General features: G+C 46.5%; 1 protein-coding gene and 1 pseudogene across 2 annotated transcripts in view; both read right to left on the bottom strand.

Annotated features, from left to right (window-relative positions):
- Nucleotides 1–16,741, bottom strand: part of LOC147433412 (uncharacterized) — a 126,443-nt gene that overhangs the window by 39,121 nt on the left and 70,581 nt on the right. The gene's annotated exons all lie outside the window — the stretch shown is intronic.
- Nucleotides 13,885–14,609, bottom strand: LOC147433414 (uncharacterized; annotated as a pseudogene).

Below are 16,741 nucleotides of genomic sequence, written 5' to 3'. Positions count from 1 at the left end.
ACTCCACAGGAGTGGAGCAGTGAGAGAGAGGAGTGTTGGGAGCTCATCAGCGGCTTAGCTCTCTGGTTCATCTGGCGGGCCCGCTGTTTCCGCATCTTTGAGGCTCGCCCTGTGCCACCAGCAGAGACTGTTCGTGACTTTTGGCTAGAGCTGATCCATACTCTCAGAGGACAGCTTGAGGGACTACAGGGCAGCTCCGACCGCATGCGGGAGCGCCGAGAGGCTTTCCTTCGACTCTGGCGCCCTGGGCCTTTCTACACCATGGTCCAGAGGGTGCTCAGATGGCACTACTGTCCACCTGTGTGGCTCTTCCCTCCTCCCATCTCTTGATTTAGCCCCATTGTATATATGCTGTTTTTTCATTGGGAGTCTCCCCATCATGCTTGTTGTAGCCCTCTCCTGCAGAGGTGGATGTAGCCCTATGGGCAGTTTTCATTAACTAATAGAAGGATCTTTTTCTCGGAAAAAAAAAAGACCATGCAGGTCTGGGCCATGAGTAACAACAACAATACTCTCCCCGTAAATAACCACAAGGGTCCGGGCCATGAGTAAAAACAACACTTTTCAATCATTCAATACTCCCCCCCGCAAATAACCACAAGGGTCCGGGCCATGAGTATGAACAAGCATTCTCAAACATCTTTTCTCACTACTCCACCCGGGAGTAAAACCACCAATCATTGAAACCAGTATTAAAACCAGAGTCAAACAATTCAAATCGGCACCAAGACAAGTTCAAAACAGATACCATCCATTTCAAACAAAGCTTCAAACAATACTTTCTCAAACAAAGTTCAGAAGTATCTAACTATAGAACAACTAGAGAGTTCATTCAGGGTTTTGTTCAGACAACCGAACTTTTGAGGACGATTGGCTTGCCCTTCTGCATCATGGTGATGGTTCAGTTCCGAACTTGGAGAGTCGCATCGTTGTTGTCATGCCAAGGCATGCCTAATAGAACGTCACAATTGCCCAACTTCATAATGTGGAAATCGGCTTTTCCATGATAATCTTGGATAGTCACTGGAAGAGCACCAATGAGTGGTACCACTTTCTGAGTTTGCCTTGTGGCTAGCTCAGCTTCAATTTCTCCACCCTCTGCATCATAATCAAAGTCCACCTGCTTCAAGAATTGTGGATGGATGAAGTTCTCTGTAGCTCCTGGGTCAAAGATAATTAGGGCTTTCAAACCATTGACTTTGCCATATGCTCGACACAATTCATTTGTACTTTCAAGGCGTATGCCATAGATGTCAGGTACTAATCCAATGGCCGGTTTAGCTCGTTTGGCTGGAGATGGTCCTAGGTTTCTGTTGACTGTCGACGCGGGAGTCGGCTCTGCAGGTCTGTCAGTGCGTTGGGGACAACCAAAATAGTTATGTCCTCTTTGAAAGCATTCAAAACATCGGCCTTCTTGTAGTAAGGTGTCTCGTTGTTGAGGTGTCAAACGAGGCCTTGTGGTTGACTTTCACGAGACTCTCGAGAATTTGTTCATTGTTGCCGAGAGTTGTGGTTAGTGGTCGGAGATTTTTCTGTGGTAAACTCTAGCTTTCCCTTCATCAGTTTGTAGCCGACCGCAAGCTTGCCAGGTCCTTGGAGCATGTTGTGTCGCGATTGAACTCCATCATTGCATAGCATTATCTTTAAGAAATCCCACTGCTCGAGAAATCTTGGATCTTCTGTATAGTTCCCCAAAGCATAGATGTTGTCAAATTGTTGTAGGAACTACAATGCTTTCTTGCGATCTTTCACCCCGAAAAAAGTGAAAAATTTGATTGTCGTGCCACCATCTTTGAAATCTTTGGGTTGGTTAGGCGCATATCCCGGGTATGGATAATAAGGGTATCCATATGGGCTCCAACCATTGTACCCTGGTGGCGGTGGTGGTGGAGGTGGAGGCAATGGCGGTGGCAAAGGTGGTTGCACTGGATCAGGGTCAGATGGTTGCACCATATTCCTGGAGACTCCCCCGATTGGAACAGACGGCTGAGAAGGTTGTCGGTTGGAAGCTCTCGTACTTTCTAGTGCCGGAGGAGGAGGTACCACCTGGGGCATCAGAGGGGGTAAAAATTGTTGAAAACTTTGCAGCATCAAAAGATTCTACTGAGGATGCCGCGAAAGAATGTCGTGGAGTTCGTTGAGCAGGAACTGCAAATATTCTGCTGAATCCATGAATTCCAAGTATTGGGTTCTTAATTGGCTTATGCCCTGTAAGACACTGCGGTGAAGACGGGAGCGCGCCCGATGCGCGATGAAGTAAGGGTGGGAGTGGCTAATAAGTCCGGGTTAAGGGCGAAGATACCTCAAATAAAATTCCAAAAGCTCTATCTGCTCTTTTGTAGGACCGGTATGCTTTCAGAAAAGGACACACCTAATGCTCTGATACCACTATCACAAGACGGGCACCACATGCCAATAGAAAAGAACAGACTGAACAGACTTTTAACACTTCAAAAACAACTGAACTGAAAGAGAGAGACGACACGTGACACGGAGTGGGGGAATTCCACCCCAGAGAGTATTGGCCCCAAACCTTGGCGTCCCTTTTGGTATTTCTTTATATTGCATCAACACGTTAGAAGGCCCCTCGGCCGGCATATATAAGTTGGCTCCATTCTTTAGGGTTTTTCCACGTCAGCAGTTTGTTACAGTCTATGCTATTGATTGCACAAATCTGGTATAATGGTCTGGATGCAATGGACTTGCCAACAATGTCGACGACAATGATGATGACGACGAGACGGGTTGAAATCTGAAAACGCTAGGGGCTGAAATCTGCTAGCTGCTGAATTCTGACACTGTGTCGGCGCGGACAACAATGGCAACGACGATCAGCTGAAAACGCAGATGCTGAAATCTGCGGATAGTGGGCTGAATCTGAAAATGCTGGCTGATCTGACCGTGCGGCGAGGATCTGTTGCGGGTAGGTGAGATCTACGAGGTTAGGGGATGGTTCTGCGGTGTGTAAGTGCTGAAAACTGAAAACGCTGATGCTAGGGCTCATCTGACGACGTGAATCTGCAAAACGCTAGAGCAATCTGCAAACTGCAAAAACGCCACGCTGAATCTGGAATCTGCTAATGCCTAGGCTGATTTGCAATCTGCGAAACACCAGGGCTGATCTGGTACTGCTGAAAACGCTGGTCTTGATCTGCTGTTGGTTGGAAACGCTAGGTCACCTGCCGGTCTTACTGAGAAGGTGCACTGTAAGTTGGTGGGCTTCTGTTGCCTCTTCTGCCAGAAAGTGCTAACACTATGTTTTCTTTTATAGAACTTAGCAAATTTTCCCTATCTAGTTTCCCAACAAAGTCACTTATTAAGTAATAAGTGAAAATTGAGTAAATACGGAAAATGGGTTCTGTGCACTGTAAAATGCTCATTATGGGTACTGACTGTCATGCTGATGATCATGTTGTGTGCAACCAGAGGATATGCAACTACTCTAAGTGCATGGTCATGCACAGCCTTCGCACAAGCTCACAAAGGTGCCAGAACACTTTCTAAGCTGACCTGAACCATAGACCTGAAGTAGCTTGTCCACATGCACATAGGGTTAGATGTGCACGTGACATCCCCTCCTTCTCAAAGTGAGATACTGGTACCGAACTATATGGCGTCGAGGGAGTACGCCAACAATGTCTCGAATCCGAGGAAGGACTCTTCACCGGCCCACTCTGATGCGTAGGTCGTGCGATACTTGAGCTTCATAAAGGTCTGCAACGTTTGCTTCTCTGGGCCGCACACCGAAAGCGACAAAGGGATCTGTGGCTGCTTCAATGCTCCAACTTCGGCTATGGTCGTGGATCTACCTTCTTCAAGAATCTTCGAGGAGGAAAATTCTTGAAACTATTTCCAACATAAAATCATGAACATACCCATTCCATGTAGAGTGACTAGAAAAATACTATGTTTCCTAAACGACTGTGCATGCAATTGAGATGAGCCAAGTGACGGAGTGCCAAACCGTTCACCAAACACACGCAAAAAGTGAGATCGAATCTTGACTTAAACCTATCAATTGTGGCAAATCACAATGAAAATGCCGATGCTTGATGGACAATCTTTCTTGTGCTCTTTCTGAGACTATGGCATGCCAAGGAAGAGACATGGAAAAGCGATTGACAAAACGGATAATCGGTAAACAATGTGAATTCCTTAAAGGCAAACATTTCTTCTTTCCGAGAGTGATCCGCATACATCCGTGCTCATTCATGAATGAATCATGTGCATCATACAATACGGCATGCATATGGAAAGGAAACACATAAAGATGGTGACAAAAATACAAGAAACCGTCATGAATGAAACACTCCAACAATGCGTGCAGACTAATTATGCGAACACTCAATACTTCCCAAGTGAGTTCTTTGGACCTCGAATCAAGAGCCAAGATCGGTTCTTTGTGATTGATCGTATCTGCAATGAGGTTAGCTTCACTAGAAAAATCATCATGCAAACCATCATCCTTGTGAACAATCACATCTCTATCATGCAAAAAATACGTGTCGTGCTGGAGAAAAGGAATGACTTAGAGAGTCTCCTTTTCTTGTTCTTTTTCGTGTTCCGGTTCATGTGTCTTTTCTTTTTTTTCCGAGAAAAAGATCCTCCTATTAGTTAATGAAAACTGCCAATAGGGCTACAACCACCTCTGCAAGAGAGGGCTACAACAAACATTATGTGTCTTTTCTTGTTCTTTGTCATGAAACAAATCATGCTTCTCTAGAATGAGACTACGTGTTTTATCCTCACCCAAAACATGAGAGTGAGAAATTAGTGACATAGATGGAATCTTAGTGTCTTTGAAGAACCACGGAAGGTGCTCCTTCAACTGCGAGACTGAGAGTCTTTGCTTTCCAACAAACTTGTGGATTATGACCTTTAAACCACTTAATGCCAAAAGTCAAATCGTATCTTGAAAGAGGAGAAATCACAAACTTTTGACGAAAACGGACATTTTGAATGGACACGGTCACATCGGGACATTCATGCGTAAACGAAGAGTGCATGTTAGGAGCAAACCTAGAGGCCTTAATGGGATCAATGGGTCGAGCTTCTAGACGTGTGCTCGTCACGAGAGAGTCGCTAATCACATCATGCATACTACCAGAATCAAAGAAAACCACAATTCGTTGACTATTCACATAACCATAACAATGCATGAGAGATGCATCTGCATGATCTTGAGAAACTTGGGACACATTAGTGTGCTCTCTGATTGCATTAATAGAAGATGTGAATCCCGTGGGTTCCTTTGTGGGATCTTTAGGTGCGTTTTTAGGACAATCTCGTCTTATGTGACCCTTAATGTGACATTGATAACATCGAACTTCCTTAGAATAAATGACTTGTTCTTCTGCCGTTATGTATCCTCCTATAATTGCGTCTGCGGCTTTTTCATCTTGGGTGAGCTTAGGTTTAGCAAGTGTGTTAGCTTTACCCTTAGATTCATTTTGAGTATTGTTTGTTGAAAAACTAGTGGAAGATTGGCTAGAAGAGTCACCGCTCTTACCATTCTTACCATTTTGTGGTTCTGAGGAGTCTCAGAGGTACTGTGAGAAGACTTGTTCTCCTTAGGGTTTCCTTTGTTGTGATTCATCTCCTGTGCGAGAGCAATCGCTACCGCCTTGTTGAGATCGATTGGATCGAGTACTTCGACATCAAACTTGATATACTCGTCCAATCCATAAAGGAATGCCTCTTTGCGCTCATCATCCGATTTGTGTAATTGGTGCCGAGCTACAAAACTCGATTAAAGAAAGACATAACTGGCATACCATTTTGCTTGAGACCGCGCCAATCGTCTTTTAACCGTGCTAGATACTGTAGGTTGCATAAACCGCGCCTTGAGCTTGTCTTGGAAGTCGGCCCAATTGAAGAAAAAGGGGCGCACCTTCTTCGGCTTCCTCTAGGTGCGCGGTCAACTGTGCCTCTTGCCATGAGTGGTACCAATTAATGGCATCACCGACAAGGTACATGGCTGCCGTCAAAACCTTGCTATTTCTTGTTTCTTGGGTACTTAAGTTCACGAGGAACTTGGGTTCTTGAGGTTCTTGGGGTCTTGAGGTTCTTGAGTTCTTGACGCTCTTGAGGTTTTGAGATTCTTGAGTTCTTTCTTTAGCTTGCAGTCTGTGTTAGAGAAGGCTTTTCTCTTACCCAAGCTCGACTCTTCCCTGCAGGCGCACCCTTTGGTGGCCTTGCACTCACACCAAGGTCGCTTTCTCCCACCTCGCATTGATTGGCTGGCCGCTAAGTGCACGATTCGCTCTCAACGAGTGAACAGAGGAACAAGGGGACACATGACAAGCCCTTCTTTCGTGGGTTACTTGTCACTCTTCAAAAACACGATTAGGAATCGACACGCCCAAGTGGACTTGGGTTACGTGCGACCGCAAAAAGCGAAAAAAAAAAATTCTTGTGGTTCTTTCCTTGAGTGATACAGAACACTGCCAAAGCTCTAATACCAATGTAAGTTGCAGCGGAAGTGAATGTTGAACTTTTCTCAAGATGAGTGCTCCGAACTGTGCTCAAGGGTTCCTTTTACTTACGGAAGGGAGAGCCTTCCGTTCCTTTAGTGAGAGAGTGCAATGATCACAAACAAAGTGAATGACACTGCGAATGAAGGTGCTGAGAGAGAGAGAGAGAGAGAGAGAGAGAGAGAGAGAGAGAAAAGAATACGACACCAGACGGTTCTCAAACCCTTCTCCAAGGGCCCTCGTCTCTATGGCGAGAGGTCTATGCTATTGATTGCACAAATCTGGTACAATGGTCTAGATGCAATGGACTTGCCAACGATGTCAACGACAATGATGAAGACGACGAGACGGGCTGAAATCTGCAAATTTGCTAAATGTTAAAATTTTGACACTGTGTCGACGAAGACAACGATGGCGACGACGTGACGACGATGCGCTAAAAATGCAGATGCTGAAATCTGCGGACAGCGGGCTGAATCTGAAAACGCTAGCTGATCTGACCATGTAACGAGGATCTGTTGCGGGTAGGTGAGATCTGCGAGGTTAGGGGCTAGTTCTGCGGTGTTGTGCTGAAAGCGGTGTCTAAGTGCTGAAAACTGAAAACGCTGATGCTAGGGCTGATCTGACGCCGGGAATCTACAAAATGCTAGAGCAACCCGCAAACTGCAAAAACGCCAGGCTGAATCTGGAATCTGCTAATGCCTAGGCTGATTTGCAATCTGCAAAACACCAGGGCTGATCTGGTACTACTGAAAACGCTGGTCTTGATCTGTTGTTGGCTGGAAACGCTAGGTCACCTACTGGTCTTGCTGAGAAGGTGCACTGTAAGTTGGTGGACTTGTGTTGCCTCTTCTTCCAGAAAGTGCTAGCGCTAGGTTTTCTTTTATAGAACTTAGCAAATTTGCCCTACCCAGTTTCCCAACAAAGTCACTTATTAAATAATAAGTGAAAAATGAGTAAATACGGAAAATGGGTTCTGTGCACTGTAAAATGCTCATGGTGGGTACTGACAGTCATGCTGATGATCATGCTGTGTGCAACCAGAGGATATGCAACTACTCTAAGTGCTTGGTCATGCACGGCCTGCGCACAAGCTCACAAAGGTGCCAGAACACTTCCTAAGCTGACCTGAACCCTAGACCTGAAGTAGCTTGTCCACATGCACATAGGATTAGATGTGCACATGACACCGAAGCTCGTCCGAAAAGCTGTCTTGCATCTCTCGGCGTGATTCGGATCTGATGATATCCGCTTTTCAAATAGATCCTGCTGAAACAAGAGGATCCCTGTAATCTGTAAAGAATATCATCGATCCTCGAAATTGGAAATTTGTTCTTGATGGTGATTTTATTGAGAGCTCTATAATCAATGCACATTCTCCAAGATCCGTCTTTCTTTAAAACCAACAACACCTGAGAGCAGTAGGGTGAAGTACTTGGCTGGATGAGACCCTTTTCCAAAAGGTCTTTCGTTTGGTTCGTAATCTCTTCATCCTGGGTTGGACTCACGCGTTAAGGTGGCCGGTTCACTGGTGTGCTTCCAGGTATCAGATCATTAGTATGATCCTCAGGACGAGTTGATGGCAACTCGCATGGTAGGCCCTCAAAAAAGCAATCGGCATGAGTGTGGAGAAAATCTTGGCGTTCTTTATCAAGTTCAGACATATTTGTTTTGTGTTCATCATTTAACTCTTTCAAATAGATCGAGTAAACAAAAAGACTAGATTTCATTAATTTGGAAACGGCCAAAGCCGATACAATAGGGACAGATTCTCCCTTCAATTTCACATCAACTACAATTTTTCGGCACTTTTCATTTGTCAATGTTGATTTCTTCACCCGATAATCGACCACGGCGTTGTCCTTATGGTACCATGGGATCCAAGGAGAACATCACAACCTTCCAAGGGCATTCTGTAAAAGTCCTCGTGCCCCAAATACCCCTGACAATGCAACCGAAGTTTGCCAATGAAATGTGTAATGGCTATGTCCCGTCCGGGTGCGGGTGCCACTAGAACTGCCTCTACTTGTGTTTCCATCCAATTAGGTGTAATCTCGAGCCGCGCCGCCAATTCAGGTGAAATAAAGTTGGCCTTGGCTCCTCCATCAAAGAAAATCAGGGCTTCTTGATCTTTCACTTTGCCCCAGGCTCGACAAAGTTCTGTACTTTCATCAATCGTGCTTGGGTCAGTACCCATGCAATCTGGTACCAGTCATGCTTTCATCTTGCCTTTTCTGCCACGTTCTTCTGCTGCTCTCAAACTCTCTGGCGTGTCTTCATTCTGTTCTTGCAGTGCCTTTTTAGGACACTTTGCAGAGACGTGCCCATGTTCCTCGCATCCAAAACACTTCCCCTCTTTGATGTAGTTGGCCCTCTCACGAAGAGTAAGCCGGGGTCGTGAATCCTTGTCTTTCTTTTCTTGGGAACTCTTTCTCTTTCTACTTTCATTGTTAGAAGTCTGTTGGGTTCTCCGAGTCAAGATCTCATCAATGGGGTAAGTCAAATTGCCTGAATGTATCGCAAAACCCCGTTTCGCATGACCCATCAATTCTTGAATAGAATTTGACTTTTGTTCCAAGCTGTAGTCTCGGATCTCTGTAGGAAGTCCGTAGCAAAACCGCTCAATTTGTTCTTTAGACAAGACTTCCTTAAATGAAGAGGCTCGTAGAAAAGAGTTCCAAAATCTCTCGCAATAAGCGTCCAAAGAATCTCCCTTGGTCATCCGAAGATGATTCCAAGCAGTTCGCATATCTCGTTCGTACTCCCGAGTCAGCCAAGAAGAAATAAAAAGCCTTTTGAATTTCAACCACCATGTTCAAGCATTTCCCTTGAAGAAAGATGTAGCCCTTCTAATCTTGGAGTGCTCTGAGTAATTGTAAGTTGCAGCGGAAGTGAATGTTGAACTTTGCTCAAGATGAGTGCTCCCAATTGTGCTCAAGGGTTCCTTTTACTTACGGAAGGGAGAGCCTTCCGTTCCTATAGTGAGAGAGTGCAATGATCACAACAAAGTGAATGACACTATGAATGAAGGTGCTGAGAGAGAGAGAGAGAGAAAAGAATACAGCACCAGAAGACGGTTCTCAAACCCTCCTCCAAGAGATCCCCTCTCTATGGCGAGAGAGGTCTATGCTATTGATTGCACAAATCTGGTACAATGGTCTAGATGCAATGGACTTGCCGACGATGATGATGCGATAAGAACGGGCTGAAATCTGAAAACGCTAGGGGCTGAAATCTGCAAATTTGCTAACTGCTGAATTTTGACATTGTGTCGGCGAGGACGGCGATGGGCTGAAAACGGAGATACTGAATCTGTAGACAACGGGCTGAATCTAAAAACGCTGGCTGATGTGACCGTATGGCGAGGATCTGCTACAGGTAGGTGAGATCTACGAGGTTTAGGGCCGATCTTGCGGAGTCTAAGTGCTGAAACTGAAAACGCTAATGACTGGGGCTGATCTGTCTCTAGGAATCTGCAAAACGCTGATGCTATCTGCAAAACGCCAGGGCTGAACTGCTACTGCTGAAAACGCTAGACTGAATCTGAGCCAAAACGCTGGTTTGATCTGCTGTTGGTTGGAAACGCTAGGTCACCTGCTGGTCTTGTTGAGAAGGTGCCTTGTAAGTTGGTAAACTTCTGCTGCCTCTTCTCCTAGAAAGTGCTAGCGCTAGGTTTCTAGCTTAGCAAATTTGCCCTACCCAGTTTCCCAACAAAGTCACTTATTAATAATAAGTGAAAAATGGATAAAATAGGGAAAATGGGTTCTGTGCACTATAAAATGCTCATGATGCGTACTGACTGTCATGCTAATAATCATGCTGTGTGCAACTAGAGGACATGCAACTACTCTAAGTGTCTGGACATGCACAGCCTGTGCACAAGCTCACAAAGGTGCCAGAACACTTTCTAAGCTGACCTGAACCCTAGACCTGAAGTAGCTTGTCCACATGCACATAGGGTTAGGTGTGCACGTGACATCCCCTCCTTTTCAAAGTGAGGTATTGGTACTGAACTGTATGCCATCAAGGGAGAGCGCCAACAACGTCTCGAATCCCGGGAAGGACTCTTCGCCGGCCCACTCTGAAGCATAGGTCATGCGAAACTTAAACTTCATGAAGGTCTACAATGCTTGCTTCTTTGGGCCGCGTCGATAGCAACACAAAGGGATCTGTGGCTGCTTCAATGCTCCAACTTCGGCTATGGTCGTGCATCTACCTTCTTCAAGAATCTCCGAGGAGGAAAATTCCTTCCAACACAAAATCATGAACATACCCATTCCATGCAAAGTGACTGGAAAAATACTATGCGTTCTAAAGAACTGTGCATGCAATGCAGATGAGCAAAGTAACGGAGTGTCAAACCGTTCACCAATTACACAAAAAGTGAGATCGAATTTTGACTTTTCGGCCTAAACTTATCAATTGTGGCAAATCACAATGAAAATGCCGATGCTTGATAGACAATCTTTCTTGTTCGCTTTCTGAGACTGTGTTATACCAAGTGACATGGAATGTGAATTCCTTGAATGCAAACTTTTCTTCTTTTCGAGAGTGATCCGCATACATCCGTGCTCATCCATGAGTGAATCATGTGCATCGTACAATACGGCATGCCTATCAAAAGGGAACACCTAAAGACGGTGACGAAAATACAAGACATTGTCCGAATGAAACACTCGATTTGCGTACTGACTAATCATGCGAACACACAATACTTCCTGAGTGGGTTCTTTGGACCTCGACTCGAGAGCCAAGATCGGTTCTGTGTGATCGAACTGTATCTGCAATGAGATTAGCTTCACTAGCAAAAGCATCAACTAAACCATCATCCTTGTCTTTATCATGCAAAACATGTGTGTCGTGCTTTGGAGAAGAAAAGATTGAGAGAGTCTCCTTCTGCTTTTTCTTTTCAAGATTCGCCTGCACATTAGAAATGAGAGGTAAACAATGAACAACTTCCTCACCACCAATGATGACGGGAGAGTCACTTTTGGCATTTAGAGTGAGAGTATTGTCCGCCCAATCGACTAGAGGGTTATGCTCACGAAACCATTTAATGCCCAAAATAATATCACATCTTGAAAGAGGAGACACAACAAATTTTTTGCGGAAGGACCCTTGCTGAACAGTGAACAACACATCAAGGCACTCTCGTATAATGAGAGTCCATACCAGGAGCGAAGCCCGACACCTCGAGAGGAGATGTCTTGCTAACCTCCAAGCGGGCTCTTTCGACAAGAGAGTCATCATGCATACTACCAGAATCAAACAAGACCACCATGTGTTGACCATTCACATGACGATAACACTTTATGAGAGACTCATCAATGAGAGGATCATGAGAAACTTCGGACACACGAGTGTTCTCATTAACAGGGGGTGTGGGTTCTATGGGTTCTTTAGGTTCGTTGGATGGGTTCTTAGAACATGTGCTCTTTATACGACCTTTGACGTGACATTGATAACAACGACCTTCCTTAGAATAAATGACTTGTTCTTCTGCCGTTATGTATCCTCTTATGATTCCTTGTGCAACTTTTTCATTTGGGGTGAGCTTAGGTTTAGCAAGTGTGTTAGCTTTACCCTTAGATTCATTTTGAGAGTTCTTTTCCGAAGGATTAGAGGAAGATTGGCTAGAAGAGTTACCGTTCTTACCATTCTTACCGTTCTATGGGTTTTGAGGAGTCTAAAAGGTACTGTGAGAAGACTTGTTCTCTTTAGGCTTTCCCTTGTTGTGCTTCATCTCGTGTGCGAGAGCAATCGCTACCGCCTTATTGAGATCTACGAGATCGAAGACTTCGATATCAAACTTGATATAGTCGTCCAACCCGTAAATAAAAGCCTCTTTGCGCTTCGCATTCGATTTGCATAATTGGGTACCAAGCTGCAAAACACGGTTAGAAAAAGACAGATCTGCAGTAGCGCTCCTGGATCTCCTGGATCTCTCTCTGGTGAAGTCGGGGTGCCCTACGCCCATGGGGACGTGGACGTCTGCGAGCTCGGACCTCCTCAGCCTCCTGTAGAGTCACTCCTCTCTGAGTAGTTTGGGATGGTGGTACTACTGTGCCCCTCTGGAAGAAATCTGTAAGCTGTCTGGCGCTCGTCTCTCACGATTGATGATGTCTGAAGGAGAGAGTCCCGGTGCCGCTGTGCCTCTATGAGGAAGCGGCCGAAAAGTCGCTGGTCTCTGGACTGAAGAATCTGGTGTAAGGTGGGCTGATCTGCAAACAAAGTCGGATATTTGCCTCTGATCCCCTCATATGCTCTACATCTGCACACAAAATGCTCCTCACTCTCAATGTCTGCTATGCAAAGTCTGCATATCCTCTTGCCCTGGGGACATGTGCAGCTCTCCCTGCCTCAATCTCTAGCTGGTGTGATGATACTCTGAGCTGTCCAATGGCGACCCGTACTCTATGTGGCATGTGGACATCCATTATCTCGGTCTTTGGATGAAACCATCTGCTAGGATCGTCAGAAAGTGGTCTCTGTAGTATTGCCTCTTCGTAGGAAGAGGCTCTCTGGGTGTGATCCATGTCTCTCGGATATATAGCTTCCAGAGATCCTGTCTAAGAACTCAATTCCTCTCATGGTGTGAGAGGTGTATGTATGGGGAGTCGGGATCATACTGAAAAGGGGGCAAGTCTATGATGTCTAAGCCATGGGATGTGAACCACTCTGTGACCTGTGAGTACCATGCTCTGGTGTCCCCCTCCTGATGTAGCTGTATCGATGCCTCGAAAGCTCTGCGTGTGAGTCTGTCCGGTGGAAGCTCTTGCATGCGTTGGATGAAGCAAACTGTCTGGAAGAGGGCGTCTACTAGCATCGGGGGTGCCGCTAGCTCTGCTTTGATGATGTCGTGTGGTACTGATGGTTTGCTATGGAGCAAACGAGAGATCATAATGATCTGTGGGCGCTCTATCTGTGTCCAGAGAGATGCTGAGAGTCCTGGTGCCCATATTGCGGCAGCGTACATCATGGCAGGTGTAACTAAAGTGTCAAAAAGCCACCCCTTGGTACGGGGCTCCTGGAAGTGGGCCTGGTGGCATCTGCGCTCTAAGGTGGCCAGTGCTGCATATCCTTGTGTAAGCCGGTCTCTGGGTGCCTGGGTCATGGAAAATCTATCCGTGGTGCCAATGAAAGTCACCCCCAAATATACAAGGACCTCAACCTGTCCACCTGCTACCATGAGCACTGCTCTACTCCGGACTGTCCTGGAGGTGTGGAAGATCATGACCTTGGTCTTGCCAAGGTTCACTGTGAGCCCTCGATGTCCCGCCTGCTCGTAGGATGTAATCTGCTATCTCGTCGATGTAGAGGCCAAATAGGGTCGGGGAGAGGAGGCATCATTGCTTCACACCAATGGTGCTAGCAATGGGGTCCAATACTCCACCTGGGCACCGCACTCTACCTATGACCTTTGTGCATACAAAGAATGAATGGCCCATATCATCTCAGATGATATATGTAGCTCCTGGAGACGCTGAAAGAGTCTCTCTCTAGGGATGGTGTCAAAAGCCTTGCGGAAATCCACAAAGCAGCAGTAGAGTCGTCTCTTCCGTGCTTTCGCTCCGTCGATCAGGCAGCGAAGCACGAAGATGTGATCAATAGTCGAGAAAGTGCGTCGAAACCCTGCCTGTCCTGGTGCATGTAGCCCTGATGCCTCTGCGTATGTGCTGAGCTCTGCCTCAAGAACTGCCCCATATAGTTTGGCCAATGTGTGGCCAATCATGATAGTCCTGTAGTTCCGAGGGTCCAAGGTGTCGCCAGATTTGTGGATCGGCACAATGTTGTGCATGGTCCACTCCTCTGGTAGTCCCTCAACCAAAGCGCGGTTGAAGAGACGTGCTATCAAGGGGGAGAGGGTGTCTGAGCATAGATGAGGTGCTCACTCTGTAGTCTAGTGTGGTCTGCTGAGCGGCCATGCCGGAGGCGTCGAATAGCCCTCTTCACCATACTAGATGTGAAGAAAGTCGAGGTGGTAGGTCGGGGGTCGGGTGGCTCCGGGATCAGTGGTTGCCCAGGTATTTGGTATAGGCGCTCGGCGTAATCATGCCAGATCTGAGGATCCTCCAGGGGGGTGGTAGGATGTGGCTCTCTGAGAATCCTCCATGCGGTAGCGCAATCTGTACTCATGAGAAGGTGGTATAGCTCGAGCTCCTGTGCCTCTTTGCAGGCCCGTCGTTTACGGGGTGTGATGGCCTTTATCTGTCGCCGGCCCTTGCTCTCAGTGATCTCCTCCAAGGCTCGTCGAGCCCGTAGGTGCCTGTATAGATCCCTACACTCCTCGTCGTACCACCGGTTCTAGGGCATCGTCCCAGAGGGTGGAGGTCTACCAGTGTGGGTAGTATGTGGAAAGCAGTTGAGGGCTGAGGTGTGTAGAACTGCGGAAAGCTGGCTAGTGAGTGTAGAGTGGTGTATCTGGGTCGAGAGTGTAGATCCCCTCGTAGACATGTGATAGTAAACTCTGGCTAGCTGAGAGAGAGAAAAGAATACCACACCAGACGGTTCTCAAACCCTCCTCCAAGGGCCCCCCTCTCTATGGCGAGAGAGGTCTACGCCATTGATTGCACAAATCTGGTACAATGGTCTAGATGCAATGGACTTGCCGACGATGTTGACGACAATGATGATGGCCAGACGAGGACGGGCTGAAATCTGCAAATCTACTAACTACTCAATTCTAACATTGTGTCGGCGAGGACGGCGACGGCGACAACGCGACGACGATGCGCTGAAAACGCAGATGCTGAAATCTGCAGACAGCGGACTGAATCTGAAAACGCTGGTTGATGTGCGGTACGACAAGGATCTGCTGCGGGTAGGTGAGATCTACGAGGTTTGGGGCTGATCTTGCGGAGTCTTAACTGCTGAAAACTGAAAACGCTAATGACTGGGGCTGATCCGTCTCTGGAATCTGCAAAACGTTGATGCTATCTGCAAAAACGCTAGGCCTGATCTACAATCTGCAAAACGCCAGGGCTGATCTGCTACTGCTGAAAATGTTAGGTGCAGCGGAATGAATGTTTGCGCTTTGCTCAAGATGAGTGCTCCGAACTGTGCTCAAGGTTCCTTTTGTTCTTATGGAAGGTAGAGCCTTCCGTTCTTAATGAGAGAATGCTATGATCACAAACAAAGTGAATGGACACTGTGCGTGCAAGTGAATGAGACTGAGAGATAGAGAGAAGAGAGATACGACATCAGAGACGTTGTAAAACCCTCCTCCGAAGGCCCCACTCTCGTCGGCGAGAGTGGTCTACTTATGATTGCACAATCTGGTACAACTGAATGCAAGTGACTAATGCAAGTCTAGGCTATGTCAACGATGACGACGGTGATGACGAAGTCGACCTAAGGGCTGAAATCTGCAATCTTCTACTGCTGTCCAAAAACGTTATGGGCTGAAATCTGCTACTAGTCCAAAAACGCTGATTTGGGGGTTGTGGGTCTTTTGTCGCTGAAAATCTGCAGGTTTAGGGCTGAAAACCGAGGATCTTCAAGGCTGAAAACTGATGGTCTTACCGGGGCTGAATCTGCTACTCTTCGAGGCTGAAACTGGCGGGTCTTCTACTGCTTGGGATCGCCAAGGCTGGGATCTGCAAGGCTGGGCTGATCATTCAAAAACGTCAGGGCTGATGTTCTCAAAAACGCTAGGGAGGCTGGATCTGCAAAAATGCTAGGGAAGCTGTGAATTCTTCTGGCGATGAAGGCTGATGCAAAACGCTGATGTCTGAACTTGCTGGCGATGGGTAGATGCAGAAAACGCTAGAGGATGGCTGATGCAGAAAATGCTAGCATGGGGGTTCTTGCTTGGAGGGGAAAACCGCCAAGGTTCTGTTGAGAAGTTGCCTGTTGAGCTTGGCTCCTGTTGCCTCTGCTACCAAATAGTGCTAGCTCTAGTTTGCTTATATACAAACTTAGCAAAATTGCCCTACCTACTTTTGTTGGAAGGTCACTTAAAAATAATAAGTGAAAAATGTCAAAAATAGGGAAAATAGGCTAAATGCACTGGAAAATTTCCCTGATGGAATCTGATGGATTCTAATGGGAATACTGATGATCATGCTGTGTGCAACCAGAGGATATGCATCTATACTAAGTGATTGGGCATGCACGGTCTACGAATAGACTCACAAAAGTGCCAGATCACTTCTAAATCTAAACTAACTGGACTGACGGAACCCTGATCATGCTGTAGTTTGTCGACGGACACATAGGGTTGGATGTGTCACATGACAGAAAACACTAGGGTGAATCTGAGCCAAAAC

This window comes from Adiantum capillus-veneris, chromosome 20 (assembly GCF_014529385.1).
Source record: "Adiantum capillus-veneris isolate H3 chromosome 20, ASM1452938v2, whole genome shotgun sequence".
NCBI lineage: Eukaryota > Viridiplantae > Streptophyta > Polypodiopsida > Polypodiales > Pteridaceae > Adiantum > Adiantum capillus-veneris.
Note: the sequence above shows the minus strand (reverse complement) of the source record. Positions and strands in the feature narration are given on the sequence as shown.